Genomic DNA, 5,000 nt, shown 5'->3' with positions numbered 1-5,000 from the left:
ACATTTAGGGTTAGGGTTAGGGTTAGGGTTAGGGTTAGGGTTAGGGTTAGGGTTAGCGTTAGGGTTAGGGTTAGGGTTGGGGTTAAGCTCACGATTAGGGTTAGTGATAGGTTTAGGGTTAGGTTGAGATTAGATTTATTATTAGAGGCGGGGTTAGGGTTAGGGTTAGGGTTAGGGTTAGGGTTAGGGTTAGGTTTAGGGTTAGGTTTAGGGTTATTGTTAGGGTTAGGGTTAGGGTTAGGTTTATGGTTATATTTAGGGTTAGGGTTAGGGTTAGGGTTAGGGTTAGGGTTAGGGTTAGGTTTAGGGTTATATTTATGGTTAGGGTTAGCGTTAGGGTTAGGGTTAGGGTTAGGGTTAGGGTTAGGGTTAGGGTTAGGGTTAGGGTTAGCGTTAGGGTTAGGGTTAGGATTAGGGTTAGGGTTATTGTTGGGGGTAGGTTTAGGGTTAGGTTTAGGGTTATGGTTAGGGTTAGTCTTAGGATTAGTGCTAGGGTTAGGGTTAGGGTTAGGGTTAGGGTTAGGGTTAGCGTTAGGGTTAGGGTTAGGATTAGGGTTAGGGTTATTGTTGGGGGTAGGTTTAGGGTTACGTTTAGGGTTATGGTTAGGGTTAGGGTTAGCTTTAGGGTTAGGGTTAGGTTTAGGGTTACCGTTAGTTTTCATTATAGGGTTAGGATTTTGTTGCGTTGGGACTAGAGTTATGGTTAGAGTTAGGGTTAGGGTTAGCGATAGGGTTAGGGTTAGGGCTAGGGTTAGGGTTAGGATTAGGGTTAGGGTTAGCGTTAGATTCAGGGTTAGTGTTAGAGGAAGGGTTAGGGTTAGGGTGAGGTTTCAGTTTACGATTCACAGAAGGTTGGGATATGGTTTGGTTTTGGGTTAGGGTTAGGGTCAGTGTAAGGGATAGGTTTAGTGTAAGGGTTAGCATAAGGGTTAGGGTTAGGGTTAGGGTTAGGGTTAGGGTTAGGGTTAGGGTTAGGGTTAGGGTTAGGGTTAGGGTTAGGGTTAGGGTTAGGGTTAGGGTTAGGGATGGGGTTAGGGTTAGGGTTATGGTTAGGGTTAGGGCTTTGGGTAGGGTTAGGGTTAGGGTTAGGTTGGGATTAAATTTATTATTAGAGTCGGGGTTAGGTTTAGGGTTAGGGTTAGGGTTAGGGTTAGGATTAGGGTTAGGGTTAGGGTTAGGGTTAGGGTTAGGGTTGGGGTTAGGGTTAGGGTTAGGGTTAGGGTTACGGTTGGGCTTAGCGTTAGGGTTAGGGTTAGGGTTATTGTTAGGATTAGGGTTAGGGTTATTGTTAGGTTTAGGGTTAGGGTTAGGTTTAGGTTTAGGGTTATATTTAGGGTTACGGTTAGGATTAGGGTTAGGGTTAGGGTTAGGCTTACGGTAGGAGTTAGGACTAGGGTTAGGTTTAGGGTTAGGGTTAGGCTTAGGGTTGTTGTTAGGGTTAGGTTTAGGCCTAGTGTTAGGGTTAGGTTTAGGGCTTGGGTTAGGTTTAGTGTTAGGTTTATGGTTAGGGTTAGGGTTAGGGTTAGGGTTAGGAGTTAGGGTTAGGCTTAGGGTTAGTGTTAGCGTTAGGGTTAGGGTTAGGGTTAGGGTTAGGGTTAGCGTTAGGGTTAGGATACGGGTTAGGGTTAGGGTTAGAATTAGGGTTAGGGTTAGGGTTAGGGTTAGTTTTAGGGTTATGGTTAGGGTTAGGGTTACATTTAGGGTTAGTGCTAGGGTTAGTGTTAGGGTTATGGGTAGGGTTAGGGTTAGTCTTAGTGTTAGTGCTAGGGTTAGGGTTAGGGTTAGGGTTAAGGTTAGGGTTTGGGTTAGGGTTAGGGTTAGGGTTAGGTTTACCATTATTTTTCATTATAGGGTTAGGATTTTGTTGCGTTGGGACTAGTGTTATGGTTAGATGTAGGCTTTGGGTTTGCGATAGGGTTAGGGTTAGTTCTAGGGTTAGGGTTAGGGTTAGGATTAGGGTTAGGGTTAGCGTTAGATTCAGGGTTTGCGTTAGAGGTAGGGTTAGGGCTAGTCTGAGGTTTCAGTTTATGATTCACAGAAGGTTGGGATATGGTTTGGATTTGGGTTAGGGTTTGGGTCAGTGTTAGGGATAGGGTTAGTGTAAGGGTTAGCTTTAGGGTTAGATTTAGGGTTAGGTTTAGGGTTAGGGTTAGGGTTGGGTTTAGCGTTTGGGTTAGTGTTAGGCCTAGGGATAGGGTTAGGATTAGGTGTAGGGTTAGGGTTATGGTTAGGGTTAAGGTTAGGGTTAGGGTTATGGTTAAGGTCAGGATTAGGTTGAGGGTTAGGGTTATGGTGAGGGTTAGGCCTAACTTTACGGTTATTGCTCGGGTTAGAGTTCGGATTAGCGTCAGGGTTGGGGTTAGGGTTATGGTCAGGGTTATAGTTCCGGTTTTATTTAAACTTAGGGTTAGGTTTAGGGTAAGGGTTAATGTTCACAGCAATGTTGGGATTAAGTTTCGGGTCAGAGTTAGGGTTAGGGTTAGGGTTAGGGATAACCATAGAGTGAGGGTTAGGTGTAGGGTTAGAGTTAGAGTTAGGGTTAGGTTTAGGGTTAGGGTTAGGGTTAAGTTTAGGGCTAGGATTAGGGTTAGGGTGAGGGTTAGGGTTACGGTTAGGGTTAGGGTTAGGGTTAGCGTTAGGGTTAGGGTTAGGGTTGGGGTTAAGCTCACGATTAGGGTTAGTGATAGGTTTAGGGTTAGGTTGAGATTAGATTTATTATTAGAGGCGGGGTTAGGGTTAGGGTTAGGGTTAGGGTTAGGGTTAGGGTTAGGGTTAGGGTTAGGTTTAGGGTTAGGTTTAGGGTTATTGTTAGGGTTAGGGTTATGGTTAGGTTTATGGTTATATTTAGGGTTAGGTTCAGTGTAAGGGATAGGTTTAGTGTAAGGGTTAGCATAAGGGTTAGGGTTAGGGTTAGGGTTAGGGTTAGGGATGGGGTTAGGGTTAGGGTTATGGTTAGGGTTAGGGCTTTGGGTAGGGTTAGGGTTAGGGTTAGGGTTACGGTTAGGGTTAGGGTTAGGGTTAGGGTTAGGGTTTCGGATAGGGTTAGGATTACGGTTATTGTTAGGGTTAGGGTTAGGGTTTGGGTTTCGGATAGGGTTAGGGTTAGTGTTAGCTTTAGGGTTAGATTTAGGGTTAGGGTTAGGTTTAGGGTAAGGTTTAGCGTTTGGGTTAGTGTTAGGCCTAGGGATAGGGTTATGATTAGGTGTAGGGTTAGGGTTATGGTTAGGGTCAGGGTTAAGGTTAGGGTTAGGGTTATGGTTAAGGTCAGGATTATGTTTAGGGTTAGGGTTATGGCTAGCGTTAGGGTTATTGTTCGGGTTAGAGTTCGGCTTAGCGTCAGGGTTGGGGTTAGGGTTAGGGTCACGGTTATACTTCCGGTTTTATTTAGACTTAGGATTAGGGTTAGGGTTCGGGTTAATGTTCACAGCAATGTTGGGATTAAGTTTAGGGTCAGAGTTAGGGTTAGGGTTAGGGTCAACTATAAGGTGAGGGTTAGGTGTAGGGTTAGAGTTAGGGTTAGGGTCAGGTTTAGGGTTAGGGTTAGGGTTAAGTTTAGGGTTAGGATTAGGGTTAGGGTGAGGGTCAGGGTTACGGTTAGGGTTAGGGTTAGGTTTAGGGTTAGGGTTAGGGTTAGGGTTAGGGTTAAGCTTACGATTAGGGTTAGTGATAGGTTTAGGGTTAGGTTGGGATTAGATTTATTATTAGAGTCGGGGTTAGGGTTAGGGTTTGGGTAAGGGTTACGGTTGGGGTTAAGTTTAGGGTTAGGGTTATTGTTAGGGTTAGGGTTAGGGTTAGGTGTAGGGTTAGGGTTAGGGTTAGGGTTAGGGTTAGGGTTAGGGTTAGGGTTAGGGTTAAGGTTACGATTAGCGTTAGGGTTAGGGTTAGGGTTAGGGTTAGGGTTAGTCTTAGGGTTAGGGTTAGGGTTAGGGTTAGGGTTAGGGTTAGGGTTAAGGTTAAGGTTACGATTAGCGTTAGGGTTAGGGTTAGGGTTAGGGTTAGTCTTAGGGTTTGTGCTAGGGTTAGGGTTAGGGTTAGGTTTGGGGTTAGGGTTAGGCTTTGGGTTAGGGTTAGGTTTAGGGTTAGGGTTTGGGTTAGGTTTTGGGTTAGCTTTAGGGTTAGGGTTAGGGTTAGTGTTACCATTAGTTTTCATTATATGGTTAGGATTTTGTTGCGTTGGGACTAGTGTTATGGTTAGATTTAGGGTTAGGGTTAGCGATAGTGGTAGGGTTAGCGATAGGGTTAAGGATAGTATTAGGGTTAGGCTTAGCGTTAGATTCAGGGTTAGTGTTAGAGGTAGGGTTAGGGTTAGGGTGAGGTTTCAGTTTACAATTCACAGAAGGTTGGGATATGGTTTGGATTTGGGTTAGGGTTAGGGTCAGTGTTAGGGATAGGTTAAGTGTAAGGGTTAGCTTTAGGGTTAGATTTAGGGTTAGGTTTAGGCTTAGGGTTAGGGTTGAGTTTAGCGTTTGGGTTAGTGTTAGGCCTAGGGATAGGGTTAGGATTAGGTGTAGGGTTAGGGTTATGGTTAGGGTTAGGGTTAAGGTTAGGGTTAGGGTTATGGTTAACATGAGGATTAGGTTTAGGGTTAGGGTTAGGGTTAGGGTTAGGGTTAGGGTTCGGGTTAGGGTTAGGGTTAGGGTTATTGTTCGGGTTAGAGTTCGGCTTAGCGTCAGGGTTGGGGTTAGGGTTAGGGTCAGGGTTATAGTTCCGGTTTTATTTAGACTTAGGGTTAGGGTTAGGGTTCGGGTTAATGTTCACAGCAATGTTGGGATTAAGTTTAGGGTCAGATTTAGGGTTAGGGTTAAGGTTGAGATTAGGGTTAGGGTTAGGTTTAGGGTTAGGTTTGGATTAGATTTATTATTAGAGTCGGGGTTAGGGTTAGGGTTAGGGTTACGGTTGGGGTTAGGGTTAAGGTTAGGGTTAGGGTTAGGGTTAGGGTTAGGGTTAGGGTTAGGGTTAGCTTTAGTGTTAGCTTTCGGGTTAGGGTTAGGGTTAGGGTT

This window comes from Sturnus vulgaris, chromosome 2 (genome assembly GCF_052056855.1).
Source record: "Sturnus vulgaris isolate bStuVul1 chromosome 2, bStuVul1.hap1, whole genome shotgun sequence".
Taxonomy (NCBI): Eukaryota; Metazoa; Chordata; class Aves; order Passeriformes; family Sturnidae; genus Sturnus; species Sturnus vulgaris.
This window is presented reverse-complemented; position numbering follows the sequence as displayed.